The sequence below is a fragment of the Diuraphis noxia genome, unplaced genomic scaffold (assembly GCF_037042655.1).
Source record: "Diuraphis noxia isolate RWA-SAM2 unplaced genomic scaffold, SU_Dnox_SAM2 contig0004, whole genome shotgun sequence".
Lineage (NCBI taxonomy): Eukaryota > Metazoa > Arthropoda > Insecta > Hemiptera > Aphididae > Diuraphis > Diuraphis noxia.
Genome location: NW_028301714.1, coordinates 19,618,289 through 19,644,028, shown reverse-complemented (window position 1 = coordinate 19,644,028; position 25,740 = coordinate 19,618,289). Strand labels below are relative to the sequence as shown.

The window sequence follows — 25,740 nt, the reverse complement described above, 5'->3', positions numbered from 1 at the left end:
GTTTAACTTATACTAACCTAACCTATATATTCATGTTCATAAGTAACAAATATAAAATTATTAACTTTAGGGGCGTTTAATATGGTTTATTCACAAAAAACTCATCAAATCTTTTAATTAGTTTTGAATCACATTACTCAAACCTAATAGTCCAAAAACTAAGTCATACAGTTGTTATTTCAATATTATATGTATGTTCGATTCATATTTGAATTGAATTTACCGATAAACATATTTAAATTAGATTAGTATCAACTGACTAATACAAATCTTTCGTTATTCAAATAACGTCGTGACCCGCTGATATTATTTGCAATAAGGAGTTACGATATTAGAAGGTTAAGTTCTATTAGTACTTGAATAATAGCATCATACAAAAATGGCTAATACTGCATTTTCCAGAATGGTATTAATTTTACTCTAAATACATATTTATAATATTCTTTATTCATTTAATATAAACAAACTGGTGAAATATTTTTTGATTTTGTTAGAATTGTAGAATGAAAAAAAAATGCCTGTGGATATTCACACATCAATACCGTTTAAGCTTAAAAGTATATGATCGTATATTGCATTCGTTTTAATCGTGTTTTGTTCATGGATTTTTCTCTAGTTATTTCGTCTCAAAATTAAATTGTAATTATTTGACGATCAATTCAAAAATACTGTAACTAATCAGTCACTGTTGGAACAATGTGTCGTTTACAAGCCGAAATCCGCGTACACCATAATGTTATAATTCCTTCAGAATTTTAAACTAACTGTACACAGGTATAATATTAATAATATTCAAAATATTTCTTACCTTGTTGATTGATTTAAACTGTACGATTTAAAAATCCACTTGAAACAACCTGAAAAAAAAATCAGTAAGTCATTTGTGAATTGAAAAATACACATTGATGAATGTTAATTTTTAATTATTTTGCTTGGTATTTTTATTTAATTTTACTTTGTACAAAATTAAAACATTTGTATTAAATATCGTATTCATTAAAATATTCGATTTTTATTGATTGATTAGTATCATTGTAATCATAAAGTCGTTATACAACACTTAAACTTCTATAATTTATATAATAGGTAGTAAGTACTTGATAATCTATAAAGTGTACTATCTACTATGATAATATAATCTCAACACTACATTGCATTAAAAATCCCAAAAATTAATTAAAAGTTTAATTGTATTTTGAATTTTCATAAAAATGTTTAGCATTTATATTGATTTCTATTTACACAGAATTCACAAAAATTCGGATAAAGTTCCAACACAATAATGAACTGAATATTCTCCTTTTGCAATGATTGCAGTAAAAAATAAATTAAAAATAAATAATATGTATAATTAGAAAATTTTGACCATCATATTAATATTAATATTTGCATTTTGTATTGTGTTATTTTATTCTTAACGGTTTCTAATTATGTATAAATCTGCAGTTATATGACAACTTGTGCAGTTGTGCCATGGTTAGAATTTTCATTTAAAATGTTTTTCAATAAAAAAAATACCAAATATATTCGATCCTAGTAAAAAGCTGTTAAAGCTTTAAATCAATATAGAGAGCTATATATGTTGAGTTATGGGTTTGGACTTTTACAGACATTGTTTGTGTACCTATATATTAAATCTGTATAAACGCGTTACTCTGTGTATCTTATTTCAAGATTAACTTTTAATTTAATTAGAGTTTTTAATAAAAATTTTGAAACCATTATAACGCACCAGGGCCATACACCAATATTAATTGGATTTTAAAAAAACTTGCAATTTATACATTTGAACAGTTTTTGAAGAAAACTCTATACGTATACTTATCAATATGAAATAAATACAACTATTTATTATATAATTCATTTTATATGACATAAGTCATATATATTTTTTTGCAAAAGTCAATTTGGACATAAATGTTCAATGCGTTTCATTTCAACTTTAATTTCCGAATGAAAAACGCATGCCCCCAGTACACACACGTTATACTATAAAATTCACTTGTAGTATAATGGTGGCTGCGATCGACTTGTACCATAATTGATTTAAAAACGTCACATACACATAGGGAAGGTTAATTTAATTACGGATAATATAATATCTACGATGTATTGTAGTAGTAGTTATATGTTGGAAACCACTAGTATTAATTTTTTTAGTTTCTATTGCAAAGGAGAGAAATCGCTTAGTAACATTGTTATACGGTACGGAATAGGGATGGGTCTATGTCTGTTTCTTTTTTCAAGTTTTATTTTTCCCCTTTTGTCCGCGTATATTCACGGTCTGGGGGGGAAAACGAATGAAAACGAATTAAAGTTTAATAATAAAAAAGGGAGAGGCTGAAAACAAGCCGTTTTCCGCACAATAAAATACGTATGGAATCGCAATTGGCAATGGTGGCAAAGGTGAAGGGAGTGGGGTTGGCCGATAGGGAAAAACAAAAGAAAATCGTCTGGTGAAAAAGACGGTATCGCCACCGTTAAAAGTCTAAAAACTCGCATAAAACCACAAATTACCTAGTAAAAAATTAATATTGAACTCTCTCTTTTATGTGTATACTCCACGTGCCTTCATTTAATCTACAAATGCTACAAGAAAATGTATGTTATAGACAATCAGCAGATAGTAGGGGGAACATATTATTCGATCATTATAATACAGCAGTGTTATGGGCCCACCTAACCTTCCATTCGTTAAATTCAAAACCTCTAGTATCACCTCAATATGACTAGAGTTTAACCGCCTCAATATACTGTACAACTATAGGGTGATCGTATGCATTTAATCTTACATATATACACATACTAGCGGGTGAGCACGTGCAAATGGCCTCGCGACGCCACGAGGGACGATATTTATATTTATATGCACATCGTTTATGTATACTTAATATAATATATATACACATATTGTATCAATTTGACTCCCGCAAAATCCATTAGAAAAAAGCATCGTAACGGGTGTGTGTTTATTTTTTTACCAGTCATGGTTGAAATTAATAAATATTGCTGCTGTGGTAGCGGCCGCGGTTACGCGTGTGGTGCTGACACTACGGGGTATCAAAAACTTAAGAGACTATAAAATCAAGTATAAAATATATATTAAAACACAACACGTAACAATGAATTTATTATTATTGGCTGGCGCACAATAAATACATGCGTGCTTAATATTATGTACATTATCATATTATGCTTTGTACGAGTGCACAACTGTTATGGTATTCTATATTAAATTATATTTTAGTTTTTCACATAGCTTTAACAGTAGTGTAATGAAAAAAATATAATTCATTGAAATTAAGCTCTGAGTACTGTATTTACGAGGATGCAATGTAAAACACTCTCAGGAAATAATAATGTTTAGATTGTTTCGCGTTAATGTTGTGATAATATACGCGTTTAGATACAACACCACGTTAATTCATTTATTTTACGAGTTATAATAAACTATTTAACAGTACATCTTTAATGATTTATAATCGAATAAGAATCAACAGTAGTCGTTTTTAACAGAATATAGTACAGTATAATGTATAATATGTACACAGAAAAGGTCGAAACCGCGATAAATAAAAGTGAAATTAACGAGATTTCATTTATTTTATTGTCACAGTTAGACATAAATCTTGATTATTAATGCTATTAATTTTACAGTGTAGTTGACAACAATATATAAATATATATATATATGAATTTGGATAATCCTCGAGTCACGTATTTGCAATTGGATATCTAGTAGACCCGAGTCATTAATCATTTTAAAATTACTTTTTCACAAAACAATTTCAAACTTGTTTGTAATTTTAACTTCTGAAAATATGAAACAGTCCATAGCACTATATACAGTGAAAAAAAGCTAAATAACATACCATAGGTAGATGTTTCGATTTGTATATTATGCTACACATATATTTTTACTACTAAAAGATTTATAATCCTGAAATAAATGTTTATATATCATTTATACGTGCTGCCGAGAATACTGATTAAAAATAAAATGTGTACCAATCAAATGGAATTGTTGAAATAATTACAATAGTTACATGATACGTACACCTACATAATATAATACACAATTAAAACATTTTGTTTCAATCCATCAGTTGACTGCATTTGGATATTTTAAATCCTGCAAGTTAATTAAAATAATTTATTAAAATACTATTTCCCTCCAATATCATTAATAAAGGTTTAGTTTGTATTGTTCATTTTTTATACAGTTTTCAGATTTTTTTTTTTAATGTATTTAAAGAAATATAGTAATGGGCAGTGAGTTTACAATCTGTGAAACTGTCAGTCAAATGACGGTGAAACGATTAAAATGATTTTTTTTTCTGTAAAACATACCAGTGAGATAATTGTGGGAGGAAAAAAAGGTAAACAATGTCACGTACGAGCGTAGCTAGCTTTAATATTTTAGCCGATGAAAAGTACCAGAATGGACAAATTTCTGAGAATCTAATGGAAAATGTATTATTATTAAAAGAAATGAAAACGCATCATAATAATTCCCGTTTTGCAATATAAATATCGTTGATTTATCATTATCCGCGAAGTATAATACAGTGTTAAGTAATGAAAATAATATAGTGCTACAAATTACAATTTAGACATGCCTTTATATATTGTAATGCTCTAAATGCACCCTATTCAAAGTATTATGTACATTCACATTGGTTCAGTATCTTAAATTACTGACGAAAATCAGTACACCTCAGGGCTGTAAATTATAATCGCTCTGCGGGGGAAATATATGTGCCCGTCCTGTGAAAATCGGTGTGTATTATCTCTCAAAGCGCACTAGTGTTTTTGTTATGATTATATGTCATTATCTTAATCGCGTGAGCCACTTAAAATATTCAATGTACCGAAAAGTACCTGACATGGAACCGAAAGCGGATAATAATAATGTACAATAGTAATAATAATGTATTATGTATGTGTCATAAAGAATAAAGACACGCAAACAACAAATTTTGGATAATCGATAGGATTCGACTTCAAAAGTTTCTTTAAACACATATTATGTGTGTTATTGCATACTATATTATTATGATGACACATAAAGCATATTATTATATATTATCAGTGGCGGCGTGAACTATTTTATTTCATGAGGCAAATATATATGCTCGACCACCACCACCTAAATATTATCACACAGACGTTTCATAACTTATATTTTATAATATATTAATAAAATAATAACGATACAACTTTATAGTGTTTCCGGTTTCGTTCAGTTACCACGATACCACGTTATTGTACACACTACACATAGTGTATTTCCACTTTCCAGTAACCATGAGGTACAAATTATCCTAATTATTGTATAATTAGTATAAATAGTATTAGTTGACCACTTGACAATATTTGTATTTTAATATCCATTCAAGGAGGTACCACCACCTAATCGGTCGTGAGGCAATTGCCTCATGAAACACCCTATCACGCCGCCACTGAATATTATATTTCAACAAGTAAATAATTAGTGTGCATGAAATTAATTACATGGTCGACAACGGTTTAGATGTTCGTATAACATTGTTTTTCCAACACTACTTTACTAGATTAATAATGTTAATTAAGTGTGGTGGGTTAGGCCATCACAATAAAGTTGTTCACCATCGGTCGTTTACTCACGCTAAGAAAATTTTTCCAACAAGACATCATCGGCATTTTGATTAATTAAAATAATTGTTATTTGGAGTGGATTGTATTATTTCGCACTCAGTCGTGTACCTATTTGAAAAACAATCTCTCCCCCCTCTAAATATAATATGTTTATTTCTATGAGATTCGTCGTAGTTAGTGCGATTTAATTATTTAGTTGTTAAACCACTTGAAAATGTTTAACTGCGTTTTAATCCATTGCGACTTTACGGCGTTTAATGAAACTATTCAGCAGCTAGAAGTCAGCATCTGCCTATAATTTATAAAATTAAACGACTAAACATAAAGTGTTAATAGCAACGCTTTAATGCACTTTGTGTGATATATTATTTCAGCTTATAAGAACTTCAAACAATTATTTATAGCTTGGAAGCTCTACAATAACGAGCAATAATAATAATAATAATATCGTTCTCAATGAGGTAAGATTATTGATGTTTACATTAAACGGATATAAGTAAAGAGTGTGAAGAATAGGGATGTCAATCACTGTATATGTTTTGTCTTTAACTATAATTTTTCACGCGATAAAATACCAACAATCAATATATCTAATATGTTAACATAAAAAACGACTATGCAAGACGTACCTAATAATGTATCCAAAAAATAATACTTGATATGCGAGGAAAAAGGGAAAATAATAATTTTTTTTAAATGTTAAAACTACTGCAATAAGCAATACTATGCATTATACTATTCTCTACTAATATAAAAAATACCAATACTAATATTGTTATTTTTCGCTTAAATGTACACAATGATAATGTGTTTTTTACCAATACCATTTTGTTATACGAACATATGCAGTTGATGAATATGTAAGACAACATCGTAAGTATTAATTTAATTTTAATATGTCGTTGATATTGTTACCTAATATCCGACTAGGAAACATTGTTCAAATAGATATGATAATTGAAAGCACGACAACTACTGCAGGTCTGCTGCGAGTATAAAGAATATATTATATAGACGCCGCTGACAAAGACATCAAATCCATGAAAGGCACCACCGCGGATGACCGTCAAGGCCCTCTTCAAAACCCCGATTAATCAATTTTTTTCACCATAAAAAGTGAAAAATAAAAATAAAAAAGAATTAAGAATGTCAGCATCAGTGGAGGCTGTGAAATCTCCGTAGCCGACGGCACTCTATACCCGGTTACTTGTTAAATCGATAATATATTTCAACAAACTGCACGGCGGTGAACTTTCCAAAGTCTTCCATCCCTCCCCCCCCCCCCGGCGTCAGACGTAATGAAGGATTGGACGGGCGTCGATGTAAGCCTACCATTCCTCCTCGCCAACCTCCATCCCCCAATACGGGGAAAATACACTTTACACCGTCACCTCTCCATCGCACCTCTACAACAATCTACCTTGGCAGTTTATTTAGCGTTGGCCTGTGTTTCGCGGACGCGTGTACATCCATTCTCTGTGTGTTTCTGTCTCTTGTTTGCCCGTCCGCTTTAAATAATTAATGGACCTTGGCGCGCCAACGCCAAAAACCCTCAGCGGTGCATCCTCCCAGCCATCCCTCATCCGGCGTCAGTGCGGTGGTCCTCTTTTTACCTTTTCACACACAAATACCTTACCACCGCCGTCACATCTCGCCGCCACCCTAGATCGTTCCAGTGCAGCTGCAGTCGTTATATACGACGACTCTTCACCCGTCTATCGCACACCTTCTCCCGCCAGACCGGATGTGCAGGAGCTTCAGTTCGTTGAGTGTAATTAAACATCACAGCTCCCGCGCGAAACAATTCCTACGCATACGACTAACTACATATATATATATTATATGTGTACGATTTACGTGTTAACGAGCGCGTGTGTGTTGCAACGCTACCGTAGTCACTTACCTCCAATATATATATAATATATACACATACACACCACTGATGCTGTAACACGTACGGCAACGATGACGAAAACCATGATTTGTTAGCAACCCCACACGCACCTACCTTCTATATAATAATATATAGTACATTTACGATTATCTTCTTCAGCGGTCTGTTCAGCACTCCTCGTCAGAAATATATATATATATATATATATATACATATGCATTCGAATAACAATTTATTCAATAACGGTTTGAAGTTATTGCACATGCCACCATCAATTAGAACAACCATGCTCGCACTCGTTCCACACCGATCCTGACAACATTCTTAGTCCACCCGCGAATCTGCGTCAAAATTTACTTTCCGCAGTGCCTACTGGCATTTAACGTGCAGGTAACCCAAAAGCTTTGCGTGACGCGTTTCATACATTATTGCGTCACATTAAAATAAAATATTTTGTTCGACGTGTGTATAGATAATTTTTAGAGAGTAAATCAGTAACCATCTCTGACCAGATAATAGATAATCCTTCGTCCGCATATTCGTGTCATTTAAAATTATGATTATACAATGTAATCCTCCAAGATTCAAGGATAATAATATAGTCACGCCACACCAGTCTCGATATTCTATAGTCAAAATTCCTCCAGATTCGGTATTTTAGGGCTCGTTTGGGTAGTTCATTCGGTCAGTTCTTATATAAGATTTTAAACTGTATTCCCGTTTCTTGTGCATAATATTGCTATATCGAATATTTTAATACTATATTATGAATGATACTATGAATTTCTTTACCTCCCCCCTCTCTCCCTACACACAGATATATGATATAATATATTCGAGAAAAACGACAAATCGTTAAGCGGTCGAGAACAGGGAAAAATAGACGAAACGTGCTATTAATAAAAAGTAAAACGCGAAAATGTATTAATACATGTAATACTTCGCGTAGGTATTTATCGCGATAGGCGGGAAAGCACGTGTGATTTTTTCTTTCTTTACCCATCACCGTTCCCGTATCAACTGAGCCGTCAAAATGGCACGTGACTAATACATCAAAATATACACTCAGCTTATATGCAGTAATTTTAAGCGTAACTACATATATATTACGTGTATAGTTCGTACGCAAGCTGTTTATTTTGTAGGAAAAAAAACGAAAATTTTGCAAGGCTGCTCTTCTCGTGCATGCTATATTTCAATAAGATGTCGCGCACACGCGGCTACATCATCACAGTACCTACTGATATTATATATTTAACGGTGCACCGTAAGAATTTCTTTTTACGAGCTCGTGAAGGATCCTGTTTACGTTTTCAAGTTTTCGATAACGATATTATAATGGTCCCTGAGAAAACTTGCGAGAACGGGTGTCATGGATTTTTTGCAATTGAAATCATTGTCTACTCCGATGATCATATTATTAAAATACGTAGTATTAAAATTATCATATTATCAATTTATTTTTATATTTAGTCATAACTCATACGTAGTTTTGTTTTTTTAAATTCCTTTACCTCGGTGTTCAGCTAACCGCTTTGTTCCACTAGATTTCACACTGAATTATTTTTCCATCTTGAATCGTTTTCAATGCTTTATATTTCAGTCTGGACAAGGGACAATCCAATCCCTCGTGTTCTTATGTTTTAAACTTCGGAACACCGTATGTATTAATTAAAATGTTGGTGAGTTGTTTGAGTACACCCATTTGCTATTGAACTATTTCGTCGGGTTTCTCGTCTTAAACAACGCTCATCAGGATTCCACACACTTATTCACAACTATTCGAACTCCCGAATCGATATCATACACATACGAGTAGTATACCTATATAATCTAACGCCGTTGTCATTGTATTGTTGTGTACAGTAAGTCATATACAGTATACATATGTACACATATCATACATATATATATATATATATATAGTTATAATATATAGAGCGAATGAGAGAAGTCCGTAGACCATATAGAGAAATCTCTGAAATTCCGATTATACGCGATGCTTTAATATACTATAATATAATAATAATATATATATATATATATGCATCTGCTGTTTTGTCATCGTCATTATGACCCTCCTTTTTTTAACACATCATTTGCACTTAGAGTTTTTTTCTCTAGAAGGGTTCTTATTCACTCACCACACATACACTGCAACGTCCCCCTCTGTCAACAGTGTTTCCACCATCACTTTTCCCTTACAGCTCACGCACTTGTGTGCATTCCACATGTTACTGGCACAATTTCCCTATAAGATCTGTGTCGAAAAACGAATGTTCTATTCTTCTGAACATAATGCACATCGTCATGGCTGTTTTTTTCACCATAGTACAATAAATAGCGAACATCATTGAGTAGAACAAAAAATAAATGTTCACCGTATTTACTGGATCGTTAGAAAGAAGATTAAAAAAAAAAAAATCATTTTTTCAATATTGTATACCCACCGTCAATTGTTTACATATTATACAATCTACATATGTTTATGATTAATACGATATTAATATAATGGTTATAACTATTATCAACGTTTGCTGTTTATAACAATGGCGTACCGCTGAATCAAAATTAATTTAAATGTCTATATATTCAGAAATCAATTTATCGAAACACCAACGTGTCTTAAAACAATTAATGGATTTCTATGCTACGAATCATAATTTCCAAAAATTTACATATTTTAAATCGAACTCTGTTGTACATGTCTACTATTCCACACATATCAGATAACAGAACTTATAAGACTACCTAAGTTATTTTCAATTACCAGCAACACGAAGTTTGTTTATAACTTTCCACGTCGCTCCGACTAAATGTAAATTTTGGAGTAACAACACCGTTGCTCGCGTATAAATCGTAAGTTGTTTTAAACAGAAAACGCGTTCAATCGTGTGTTTTCCGAACTTGTTAACCATGAGTGTATTATACACAATTCAATCATTGTATTTTAAAGCGGAAAACTCGTTTTAGAATAAATAACAACCCACCCACCTCTTACATGGAATTAAAAATTTTAATATAAGTTATTTTAAGCCACGGCTTAAGCTCGAAAAATTGCTAAACCTTGATACTTTGATAGGCAAAATTAAATTATTTTTATCATACTAATTTACACGTTCATTGTTAAAGATATTTGAATCTTAAATTGACTCGTTGTTGTATTAATAATATTAATATGTATCTTTGTACTCGGTATTTTTTATCGGATCTATATTACAATATGTTTCTTATATCAATAACAATAAATTGCAATGAAATTATAAAAATTATTGTATTGACATCATATTTTATGGTTTAGCATTATAATAGAGCATTATTTAATAGTATATAAAATGTTTTCTTAATTAGTTAAATACCTAACAAACAATTATTAAATTTTAAATTCAAATCCAGTTTTTTTTTAAACAAATGTTTACCTTTTTTATTTGTATAAATAATATAATTGATGTTTCCATTTATATAAACCATAAATACGCAATTAGTTTAATTAAGATTTTCACAATTACAATAGGTTATAAGCTAATAAATATAACGAAATAAAGGCCCGTTAACAAATCATCGTTATTCGCATATAAATCTAATAAAAAGTACCCTTTAAAGCTGATTTAACTGATATTAATGTAAATATTATAGCACTGCCATAACCCGCAGGTAGAACAATTGCACCATTATAACTAACGGTTAATCGACTTTGATTTACACAACGGAAATCTTGAAAAACTTATGGAAACAATAAAATTCCCAATACCGCCATTAATCATTATTATACATCGCGTAAGCATGTAATAAAGTATGTTATATCGATAACATATTTACTTCTATACATTATGAGTTATTATTAAAATTATTAACTACATTTAAAATAAAATGCTTTTAGTACATGATTTATAATATTCACGTTGTTTAATAAATGCGAATCATTCTTATATTCGATATAGTATGCTCATTGAAGTGTTAGGTTATTAAAGTCACATTTTTAAAATAAATATGTTTTGAGCTGGATATACAATTATACGTAAAGTTTCTGTTGTTATAGTTACTTATTATTAAAAACGTTGCCATTGTATTTTAAGTAATATAAAGAAACAGCGTTTCCGTTGTATAATATTTTAACTTCGTAATAAGTTAGTTAATATTTTCTTGTTAAAAATTTATAATAAAATAGTGCATAAAGATATTTGTCAGCTATAATTTTTAATGATCTGAAGGTGCGTTTTGTTATTTTTGGTGATAAAAAGTTTTTTGATACCTTCCTATTACTTAAATACTGAAATACAATTAACAATAATTAATTAATAGGTATATTATTAATTTTAAATATTTTTATTTAAAATTAATAAAATTGACTTTTTAAAAATTTATCATACAGTTGGTTTAAAAAGTGATTATCATTTTTATTATTATTATGAAGTGATCCTGAGGTCATCAAACTTATTAATAAGATAGTAAAAATTTAACATTTAAAATCGGTAAGCGTAATTAATTACAATTTTTACAACAAATTTCAGCTATTCACATCGATCGATAAATATATAATAATACAAGAAAGAATAATTCATTTATCTAGGTGTAGTATTTTCCTTTTTTTATTAGTATATTATTGGTGTTGAGAAAGGGCATCATGAAGACGTCCACTAAAGTGATTATCATGAATCATGTAACACCTTAAAAAAAGTTCAGAGAGTTTTGCTAACTGCTTAAAAAGTCATTTGTGGTGATTTTAGATAATATTCAAGTCAATTTTATGTTATGTTATTATGCTTACGAGATACTATACTATTATAATTTATAACTTATAAGTAATCCGTAATTTACCTTTGAATAAAAATAGTTAACTTATTCATAACTAATAATGCATTATAACATGTTATTATGAATTATATAAAATCATAAAACAATTCGCAATTTTACTACCGATGCATAAGACTACAAAGCATAGTGTTAAACAATTTTTTTTTTTTCTGAAAAGTTTAGATTCATTGCATCTTTCAAAGGCCTGCCTTGACGTAAACCTTCGTATAAAACACAGTGAATTACCAACGCGTGTAAAAGGTACCCACCTAATATATAAATAATAAATGATCGTACTGCAATGGTCTTCGATCGAATATGTCACGTCGGAGTACTACAAAAGCCGAAAACGAAACCAATCAAAATAACAGTAGGTACGCATATAACATTGGTGCATTACGATAAGACTCGCAGTATTTATATTCGAAATCTAAACAATAAACACGAGTATACGCTTATCAAACGAATCGAGCCCGAAACGTTCTCGTTATTCAGTTTAAAACCAGATAAAAGTCGTATCAGTTTGCGAAAACGGAAAACGATTTTTTTCCCTTCATTCGTGTCTATCAATCCACCACGACCACCGTAGTACCATATAGATATAATACACTTATTTATTATATACTATTGAAGTCTTAAAACATAATATAATATATATTATTCTGTTGGATAAAAACAGTGATTCGATTGTATATTTGTATATTATATATCATATTAAGGCTAGGCTGAATTTTCAGGGGAGAAAGAGAATACAGTCGGATGTCCGGTCCACCGCGGTATACCAACAAGGGGTTAGTGACGGTGGCGAGGGATGGTGGCGGCGTGTGGAATGATACCCAGACGAGATTATAATATATACTTTTATGACCGAATTATGTAGGTATACTCAGCTAGTTAGGTACCTATATTACCGTATCCGTCGCAGTCTGACATCATAATAATATACTGTGCGCGTCAACGTAGTCTCGCGGGAAATATCGATCGCGAATCTCCATATAATAATATTACCTATGTTATTACTGCTTTACGACATACTATTATCTATTTATCATTATTATTATTATTATTATTATTATTATTCTATAGTTTCTCCGTTTTACTCGAAGTCGAATACCCTTGCCACCCTTAAACCAGGTTTTCCACGCACATGTTAAAATTCGTCTAATCACCGCTCACGCTTTGCATTGACTGATTATTATAATGATACAATACGTGTAGGTAGCTATACTACCATGGCACACACCACTGATTTTAATGAAAGTCGATCGGACGAAATCCTCTTAACCGTCGTGTTGAAATCATTTTCAGTACCACATATTATTATTATTATTATTATTATATGCATCGTTCAGCGAACCACGTACGGGCTTATACGCCATTACTCTATCACCTACCGACCACCACCACACTAAAAACTATTATATTATAGTCCCTCCTATTTTCACATTATAAACATTAAAGTATTCACTATAACAAACTGTGACGTACGAAGATTCACTCTGTGCCCGTCGTTTGCTCAATTGTTGTGTGCGCAAAATGAGTGCACTGCGTATCCTTCAGGGCATATATTATAATAATTTAATGGATAAATAAAAAAATAATATTAATAACATATAATATAATATAACCCATGATCTTCCGTGGTCGTCGACGGTTCGATGTTCTTATTTACAGAAGTTCAGTGATGTGTCTGTTCTGCAAACATATTATAGCATATAGATATGTTATATCTAGTACACTTATACACCAGACTACAAGGACGAGGTTGGATGATAAACTATTACGTGCAAACATACATTACAAATTACATTTCACTCGTGTTGTATCCGTCTAACAATAAAGTTTACATTGCTATAAATTAGAATTAGACATTAATAGCTATAAAATACTACGACCTCGGGGTTCGATGACGTTGCTACTTTGCTGATGAGTTGAGATCAAGAAATCAGAATTAAATATATGTATTTTATCCATAGACCTTTTACTCATTGACCAGCCCCATCCTATATCAAATGAATACCGACATTACGAAGTTATGCAGCCCATATTCAGTATAAATATATATTGTATCAGAGCTCAACTTAGTATCAAAAAAGTTCCATCTAACTTGAAACGGTGGAAACGAGAAGAAAGCTGGTTTGCTAAAAAACTGTCTAATATTATACTACATAGAACGTATGGAAACATCACTTCGCGTATCGGTAATTTTAAAATATCAAACTATTATATAATCACACATCAGGCCCGTATACAATACGTATATAAAATAATAAAACTCCCATCTGTCATAGTGTCTTTTGATGTCTTAACCATGCACCTTTATCATCCTCGTTGAAAATGTATTATTTGAATGAATACAATTGTATTAAATCAATTGTTTCATGTAATGTATACAATATATTTATGTGAATTTGTTTCAAAACAGGAGTATAAAATCAGAATCCAAATGCACTTAGTATATTTTATATTTTTATGTGTTTTAAAATACTTACCAAATTATTTACCTAACCCAACCTACAATACTCTATTAAAAATCAGCACTACACGTGTTTAACAAAGCGATCAATAAATCAACACCATATTTAATCAAAATAATTACCTACTTAAGTACTTAATTACTTTCTGAGTATTTAAAAAAAAAATGTTGAACAAAAAATGTTAGTCTCATCATCAGTGGCGTGCTCAGATATACATTTTTCCAGTCGTTTTGCGTTTTGCGTTTTAGTTTAATGTAATTTACTTCTCATTGAATAATGAGGAAAAATAAAGACCTATTTATACAATTTTATACGCATAAATAATAATTACTTTGATATTGTTATTGGTTACGCATTAATTTTAACTTAAATAATAATGACTTTATTTACACGATTATAACGGTTTTCAAACTTATTATTAAAGTAATTTTCGTTAAATTTCACATTTTGTATTGGATTTAATATTTTAATCAAACTTATAAATTGATATTTATAATGTATCCGTTAGGAAATACTACTACTCTTACCGTTTTGACAAAATTGATTTCATAAAACAATTAATGTCACTTAACTATACAAGGCGATTCTTTTATCAAACAACACTTATATGGTGTTTGTGTATAAATATCACCTAGCATACACCTATAACACACAAACACCACCCAAAACCACCCAACTTTGGGAGGCTATATCTTGTAAACGGACTAACGAAAAATGAAAATTTAAACGTGAAAATTCATTGAAAAAATAGCCTTTTTAGTTTATGAAATTTTAAGTATAGGTTGTCATTTGAAAATCAAAAGTTGATAATGGTTAACCTGATAAATATAAGGGTGAAAATATTTAAAAAATATATATAGTTCTAGAGCAAGATGGTTCTAACATTTTGAAAAAAAAAATTTGAAAAAAGTCAATAGTTTTTGAAATAATGAGTGTTGTTTGATAAAAGAATCACGCTGTTATAGATAAACATCTGAGATGTCAAAATACTTTCAGTTATAATTTAACCACTTTTTATATGCCATTGTTCAAAAATAACATATTTTTTCAAAGTGAGTATATATACATTTTTTTACGATTATGATTTATAACTACATTTTTACTTATTTATTATACTATCATACCTAGTTGTTTACTTAAATTTGTATAGAACATTTAACATTAGTTGTACACATTGTGTGATTAACATAAATATTAATGACTTTGAAAACTTTTCAATTTTAAGAAATTAATATCACTACGTTTCATAAATAAGAACGTTAGAATTGATATAAGTTTTCACTTACTCTGTGTTAATAAGTTAGTTTTCTTGTTTTACTTTTAATCATGAAACGTTTAATGAAATGCACATGGGTGTTTTATAAAATAACTGAATGCGGTGGTACTTTTATTAAAATAAATGTATTTGTGTAAAACTGAAAATATAATTCTCGTGAATTACTTTTAAAGCGCTCACTTGGTAACAACACATATTTTTCAATGATTTTAATGCATGATTCGAAGAGTAAAAACGAAATGTTTAAGCGAGTAGAACTTTTTTTGCATTATTGTTTTTATTATTTGTTTGTTTTATTTGTAAATAATACACAATACATAAATCATTCGGCTGCAGTTGTCGTGTTTTATATTATAAAGGATATGTATTATTATTATTATTATTATTATGATAGCGAATACACGTTTAAGTGTTCCTCGAAGTGAGATACCGACAATATGGCCACTAATAACTACTATATTCATATATATATATATATATATATTATATATACAGAAATGATTTACTCGTTACAAAATTTGGTTGTTTGTATAAACAGATTAACCAAAATGTCGAAATTTGGCGCCATCAGGTATATCTCATACCTGAGACCATAGCGAGTCCGAATGATGAAAATTATTATTATTATCTGATTATTGTACGATGATATTGAAATGGATTGAACGATTAATGTTCAAATTAAATTTAGAAATATAATGTATTAGCATTTAGCATGAATTGTTATCATTATTATAATAATATAGTTGTGGTGCGTAGTGGGCCGTGGTGAAATATGAACGGCACTATTATGTTCCTGGAAAATATAATTATACATAACAAAGCACCTCGCTTTGACAAACCATTTCTAGTTATAACATTGATTTCATTATTATTCACTTTGACTTTGATACATGCTGCAAAAACTCGTGGAAAGCATGAGGGGTAGATGCGATGGAGGGTGCGTGAGGATACTACCCACCGCTTTCTGCCCACGGCCGAGTACGCATTCCAGAGTGGAGACGTACACATAGTATTATTTACGGTGAATACCATCAATCTTAATGCCGATAAGGGCGCTAGGAGTATATAGGATCAAAAGACCGATGCGATGAGAATAAAGAGAGATTAACACCAGCAAGTCGCCGAGAGGTTGTGGAATCGTGTGTTCGGTGTGCTGAGGTGGGGGGGGGGTTGGGATGGAAGGGGGGGGGGTGCATCGTACATCCACTAATCACCCGCCGTTAACGGTGAGCGCGCGGTTCAAGCTTTTATTATTTTTTAATTCAAACTTTGGATCTCGCCATCGCCATGCTAATTAATTGTTTTCGCAAGTTAAAATAAATATACTCTCGTGCCTAAAATATCACTGCTCGGTAATTTTGTTCGGTATTATATTATTATTAAAATATTATTAAACGTCCGCGATGGGATGCTTTCATTTGGGCGAATGACCCAAAATAACATATCGTTTGGGCGAATTTATACATATCTTTTGGGCAAAATTTACAAGGCCCCCTAATTTATCTAATACATCGTTTGGGTGAGCTATAAATATACATATATCTATAAACATTTATATAGACTAATAAGTTTTCCTTCCCATTTTTAGGACTCTCAGTTAACTCTAAGTGGTATGGTTAAGAATCTGATTCTTAACCAAGAATCTATTATATTATTATATTTATATAATATTTATTATATTAACTAAATTTTAATTAATAAATTTCACACTTCAGTCCTATCTGATTAAATTATAGAAATGGGAAAAAAGTGAAATCCCACACGTCTTAGTACAATCTGACAAATTATCATTCACTATCTATATATTTGGGGTATGAATAACAATCAGCCGAAACGATATAACAATGATATTTAGCTGTAGGAAATATTATAAAAATTATTGTAGACGTAGGTATGTTACTTCTCTATTGTTCAATAATTTATAAATTTGCCTAAACGATCAGTCAATTTCTCGGCCAAATGATATAATATGCTTTACTCAGTTAAATTTTGGGTTTTTCGCCCAAATGAATGACACCCTTCGCGATCGAAACGTAATTTCCACGAAATGTTTGAATAAGTTAATAAAAAAATAACTAATTAGGAAGTCGTAGCAATGACGTCATTAGAAGTATTTACTGCAATATTTTTATGCTTAGTTAATTCTCAAGTTAAACTGCGGTGACCACCTAATAGAGGTCAATCTGTGGTCGAGTTTTTTTTTTTTTATAGCGCGCTAACGCTAGAACAGCTAGTTTCTAAAAAAATAAAAAAACAGCACACTATTGCTATAATTTTTTTTTAATTTTCTAGACTTATTCAATACATTGATTATTTTTATATTGAATGTTATTCATCTATTTATCTATTAAATAAATAGTTATTTATGAATTGATTATAACATGTTCATCGCTATTATATTTCGTTTAATCGTTAACTTCACGGTAGTGGATGCCTACTGTTTCGATCACCACGGAGGATGGTAAAATGAATTATGCAATTCTACCCCGTCGGCGAATCAACACAATAAAATTATACTCCGATACCAGACTAATAATGGAGCAAATGGATGATGGTTATTTTCAAGTTTCCGTAAACTTTACGCCAAGGTGCCTTGACAAACACGGCGGAACACAATTGCGGGATCCTCGCGAGTGACCAAAACAGGCGAGCCATTATATTTTACAATAATGTTCATATTAATATTATTATTATATAAGTACATATTTACTTTTATATTATAAATAGATAATGTAGTTGTCGAGGAAATTTAGAGGTACAAGCTTCGTTTCCACCTTCGTTATTTTCTGACGCGTGTCGCACAATATGTATAGACTATATACGATGATCCATTCATTTCTATACAATATCATCCAAGCATCTGGTTGCAGTACAACGGGGATTTGCGAATTGATTTTTGTAATAATATGGCGTAATTATTATCGTATTATATAGATTATGGACAACAATAGTACGCGTATAAATTTATATATATATATATATATATATATATATATATATATATATATTATATATATATATACTATATAGGTATTATATTCGGAACACGTTTCCGATTAAATTACTATAGGCCGAAGATACGGATGAAAATGCTAATAATAATAATAATAATAGAATGGTGAGGACATAGGCCTATCACATAGTTAACCGGCTTTTCGCAAAGGCTTAACCCCAAGCGAATACCACCTCGTAGGTCACACAAAATTGTGTAACACGGTCGGTTGAACACGGGTTGTTTTATGTGTGCATATCTATGCTGTGATTTACATAACACGTTAAGGGGTACAATTTATTTTTAAATCGACCGAGTGACGAAATAAAGTGAATTTCAAAATGAGAATAAATAAATAATAAGAGCGTTACAGAGAGAAAGCGCACCTCAACACGCACACACACACTTCACCAGCCCCACTGATGTAAAGGTCTGTTGGCGCTGTAACGCGTGCAAATTTGTGGCAAGACTTCGACGAGAATTATTATTCTTATATATAAATATATAATGTGTATATACATTTGCAACGTAGTGCTTATATTTTCGTTGTGCTTACCACGAAATTAAGTTAATGTGGCGATAGCGGCACACGAAACAGTTTGGCGGTCGATAAAAATAAATAAAACCTGTAAAATAGAACTTACTCTGTATATATAATGTTGTGTATTATATACCTAATATACTAAAGTTATCAAATAATAAAATATACCGGTGCCATTAAATTTGAATGGTATGAAAGGATTTATTTTTTTAGTCACATCGTATATCTTAATAATAATATAAACTAGTAAATGAGAACGACAGTGTAGTATTATAATAGGTGTATAGGCATTTTATCAAACTTTAAAATATATCACAATAATTCACAGATTGGACAGACAAATTTAATGGTTTTTAAAAAGTTTCATTATCGAATATCTAAAAGTTTAAGCACATAAATATGGATGCCGTAAAGCCCGTCTGATAAATTATATCGTTATCATTAGTTTATAATCAAATAATATAAAAAGCATATAGTATTTTATCAAGGGGAAAATGCGCGAATAAAATTATATATTTTACTTTATTAATTTATGAGAAAAAGGGGAAATATATATTACACTCACTTTATCTCGCTTGCTTTTACTCTCATCTTCTCTCACTAAAATTTAGACTTTTTAAAGTTTTTAAGTTACGTGCACTTTTCGTAATGAAATTATGAAAACACACAAAACTATAGTCACAAATACTTTAAAAATAAATTAAACTGTTTGTTTTAATTAGTTATAAAATGCTATCGGGTGTTAAAGGTATTCATAGAGGTACTATTATAGTTAAAAACTAAAACTAAATCTGTAGTACATTTTATTATTTTGTTAGCACCGAGTAAAGTTCAAATGTACCTACTATTTGAAACTACTTAATTTTAAAATATTGGAACATTACCTATTATGTATTTCAGTTTGCATCAATAAGTTTGATACTTATACTTTTAAAATCTGTAATAGGTTGGTTTACAGCACCCTTATCAAATGAGTATTTATATGATATTGTTCGTTTACAATTAATGTTTTAATTATATTTATTTACTTTATGTGAGTATACCTATAATTTTTGATTTAAACGGTTAAACAACTATAAATTTACAAAAATCAAACAAAACACTGCAGGTTATAAGAAAAATGAACAATAATATCAAAAACTATAATAAGGTTATGACATTATTAGTAATACTACGAGTGACGCAAATTATTATTTGATAACTGCTATACAATATAAAATATGTCAAAATTGTACAAGTTGTCAAGACATTTCATATTTTCAACTTTCCACAGTTTTAATTGTATCGATTTCAAAGTAAGAAATATTATTCCTTAACATAATCTATTTTAATTTATTATATCCGTCGTAAGATTATTATATGTAAAACTTATTTAATATATGTACAGCACGATGAAATATTTCAAAATAAATTTATATTGGAGTATAATTTGCATATATGATAAAATTAAAATATACTTATCCGACGCCAAATTTTTTACTCAATATAAATTAATTCATAGCTGTTATATAGCTATTATAGTCAAAACGCTTCTGGTTTATTAGATACTTAATAAAATATAGGTAATCTTATTCAGTCTCCCGAGAAAAATGAATTTATTGATCGTCATTAACTATTTTCTAGATACTTTCTAAAAACAATACATTTACGACACACATTTTCAACAACCAAGTGTTAAACTGGGTTATGTTACGTCAAAAACTCATAAGTTAATAACAATAATATCAAACTGTTGAAATTTCAAAGTTATTTTCTATTAAAGACGTCAGAAATATAAAATTTTATAGCTGAGTTTTTAAGTGTATATCTTGGAATGCATAACATACAATATTATGAATGTCTGCATTTTATATAGCACCAAAATTATCAAGAATTAGAAGCACGAAAGAACCATCTCTCTAGAATAAATAAAAAATCAAATATCAATAATATTAATTACTATGTTATCCGATCATTCTGATCAGTATATTTTTTGCTTTATCCAATACCAGTGTTTGATACTTAAGCTAATATTTTAACAGGCACAAAATAAATAAATAATATAATATACATAAGTATATTAGTATTTAGTAAAAATATAATTACAAATTGGAATATTCACAATATAAAGAAAAAATTAAAAATAATTTTGTTAAATTGCCAACAATCAATTCAGAAAAAAAAAAATCTAATAAATAAACCACACTTAATGGGAACGAACGACTACTATAAAGTCAAATTCAATTTTATCAACATTTAAAATTACAAAAGAAAAAAAAAGATGTATAAATAAACATTAGATACAAGTAATAACACTAAAAGTCTTTAGTAGGTAGTATTAATAATAACCATTCGATCATAGTTTTTTTATTTAAACGATTAAAATATTGAATACTTATGAAATATTTAATTTGATATGTTAATCACGAACTACCTACTTAAATAAACCATGTAAATATTTAAAAAAAAACATTTTCCAGCATACATAGATGCACAATATATCTATGTCTTAGTATAATTAGTTATCTATATTTATTTTGCAGTAACATTAAACTTGAAATATTTTGTCACTATTTGTGTGTCGATTATGAATTATATGAATTATAAATTATGGACATCGTACAACAAATACAAACATTCAGTTATACAATAATATATATTTATATTTTTTTTTTTTAAATAATAAAAATATAAATGGAATATTTAAGTAAAATTATTGAATACATGAAAAATTATAAAATGCATCATCATAATAATATAGATAATGGACTGAATTATTCATAGTATTAATGATTTTGACGTATTATTACAATTTAATTGATCAATCATCTGTCACTATTTTATGTTCAAGAACCTATTAAATATTTAAAGATCTTCCAACTCTAATGGACGTTTCGCACAAGGTTTCAGTTAAACAAATCATTTACCAAATTAATAAGATCAATTCAGTTTTTTTTTTTTTTTAATTGAATGTTTAATCATACAATTATAATTGAACGGATCAAATAGTTAAGAACTTTTATTGTATTGTCAATCCAACTTATATTAATTTCACAAAATATTATAATTCCCCGTGGCTAATTAGGAATAATGTATATTATGATGGCATATTATTATTATGATACAACGTTTTACAATGTTTTCAACTTTATTGCGATGCAGATTTTTCTCTAGTGTAAATATGTTTATTTTTTTGTTCAAGTACGTTAACGTTGTTATATTTTCAGGTATATTGATTATATAATTTAGATTTATTTATCTATCACAAAATAAATTAGGTACATATCATAAATTAAATACAATGGGTTCATTTTATTTGATACTATATATTGTATTATTTCAGTGCTAAGTGGATTACTCGGTGTCCCTGTAGATGCCAATTTTAAACAGGGTAGGTAAATGTATATTATTTTCAGGGCTACAGTTGACCCATATACAAGTGAGAGAAAATATCTGCCACGATAGTCAACAGAAATGCCATGCATAAAATATATTATTTTCCATATCGACGCTTGCAATGTCATTCATTCGTTGATACGCTAAAATATGTTTAATTATTATGACATAACAGTTCACGTCATTTATACCTATCATATCATAACATTTTATTATACAATCGGACATTTAAATAGACGTATTATAAATTATAATATAACTCAAATTAGTAATACATAATGTATAATATATAAATAAATACTAACTTGTATTATATAGTATATTTTGTAGTATTGCATTGTCTACTTGAGAAAAATAAAATAAAATACCTAAATTCTGTAAAAAGCTTTTAGAACATGACGTGTAAAATAAAAAAAAATGATCAAAACAGGAAATCGATCATAAAATTGTTTTTATAACTCGTGCAATTGATTCTCAATATCACAATAAAAATATATGAAAACACAATAGTGGGTAAATATGAAATAAACACGTGAATTATCCCATAAAAATAAAATAATAAAAGCTATGATCAAACAATATGTACTTACGAGTCAAACCGATAGTTTATAAAATACTATCAGTTATTTAACGACACTATTAAATGTATAATGGCTGAACGTTTTTATATTCGGGTGATGCACCTCCATTATTTAAAATTTATAACTGTTCGCTTCCAAGTCATTAATTGTCCCTCTAAGTTTCATTTACAATATTAAGTCAACAAGCCGAATAAGTTTAAACCACTCCCCCAAACCGATCGGAATTTGTTTTTCGAGTATACGTGATTTAAATTAGGCATTGAAGACCAATCATAATATAATATGACGGAGATACGTTTAACGGAGGATTCAAAGAAAACTGGAAATAAAATCTTTTCAAAAAGTCGACGGTAAAATGATCAGTTATCTCCGTGTGGCATGCGAAGGTATACAGAGTATAACAGAAAGACCTGACCGCGTGTACCACCCCTCCTGCTTCGTAGTAATCGTCAGTGACAGCTCAGCGATAGTTCCGCGACAGTTATATAGTAAAATCACGCGTACGAAATTTTATTTTATACTTTTAGCGTATAATAATATAGGTAGGTACCTACTTATATATACCACGTGATTGGGGCACGTCACTGTCAACCCCGAGTGATTTTATTCGCGGAGTAAGTTTCGGAAACAATTTTCCACCGCAACGTCCTCGAATTTACCGTTTCAGGACACGTATCGCGACAGCCAAATCAAATCAAAATACCGACGTATACACAATTTCTCTCCGGGTTCTTTTTTTTCTTATTTTTTTCCGCGAACCCTTTTTTTTGCTGTTCATTTTTTCCATGCCGCTTGCCATTCCTGCGCCTCGCTAAGGTATATTATATATATATATATATATTCATTTATCGTATAGAATACAATTTTTGTTGCAGCAAAATCTTACGGCGGCGACTTGTCTCCCGCACCATCTGTCCACGGGACCCGTGCCGTTCACCCGGAAAATCCCTGGCATCCGTTCAAAAACACATAAACGGGCAAAGTTTCGTCGTTGGAGTTTATCTTTTAATTGTTTTTCACAGCTTGCCGTCAGTAAAACATTAAAAAGAATGAGAAAAAATATAAAATTAAATACACAGACTGAAAATTTATATATTTTGCACCCGCTGCGTATGCCGCTAAAATCCAGTAAAAATATGTTGTCCGAACTCTAGAGAGCGAAAGCGATTTGTGTGACATGATATTATTACACAACTATAAGGGTACTATAACTTATAAGGACGTGAAAGCTTTGGTCGAGTGGTTTGACGACGGACGAAATAATATTGTTCATACGCCTACTCCGATGACGCTTTTAATATACGTATAATATATAGGTTATAACAAACTACCTACGTATATTAACAATTAATTAGATTATTCATGTATTCGCTGTACGGTATATATATATATATTGTGTTTGTTGATTCTAAAACCGTCACGATTACGTTCCAAACGTTACAACTTATTTGTAAGTAAACATTTACCAGGTCCGTACATAAGGACACGTACGGCTCTAATATAAGTAGTGGTCGGTGGAAATCAATGCACCGGATAGTGTATATAGATATACATGACGTGACTCTGGCGAGGTAGACTGGAATATCATAATATAGGTAGGTACTCTCGCAGTATAGAAACGTTTGCGAGACGCAAATGCAATTTCGTTTTCGCACCTACGTAGATTTGATATCGCGTGTGGCACCCTCCCCCCTCACTCCCCCGCCGCGTGGTTTACAGCCTTTTGCACATTCGCCTTCGACGATCGCGTGCTAAATTATTACATATAATATAGGCAATGTATATTGAATCGTAAACGTTTGTTTGAGAACGAAACGATATGTCACTCGGTCCAATGGTCCTGTCGTTGTTCATTCGCCGAGGGTTATAATTTCGCGATGATTCTCCGATCGCACATCCGCGAGTGTTGCGGGCGGTGGTGCGGCAAACAACGAACTTCCGATAATCCACGGTGCACGAACGGTGGTCCACGTGATATTTATGCGATCCAAATATAGGCCATGTACAGTGCGATTCCGTGCGTGTCTGTTTATGTTTTGAAAATCGAGTGCGTCTCGAGTGTAAACAATACCATGTTATACCTATGTACGTATAGTTTAAACGTGTCGCGGACCGTCGGCTGAGGATAAAATGACGCGCAAAATAAATATACGTCTTACACTATTATATACGT

General features: G+C 30.4%; 1 protein-coding gene across 1 annotated transcript in view; it reads right to left on the bottom strand.

Annotated features, from left to right (window-relative positions):
• The window catches only part of Sema2a (Semaphorin 2a), a 384,224-nt gene that overhangs the window by 262,040 nt on the left and 96,444 nt on the right, over positions 1 to 25,740 (bottom strand). Inside the window, exon 3 of the mRNA XM_089225342.1 lies at positions 809 to 857. The gene's annotated coding sequence lies outside the window, so the exon portion shown is untranslated. The remainder of the gene's footprint in view (positions 1 to 808; positions 858 to 25,740) is intronic.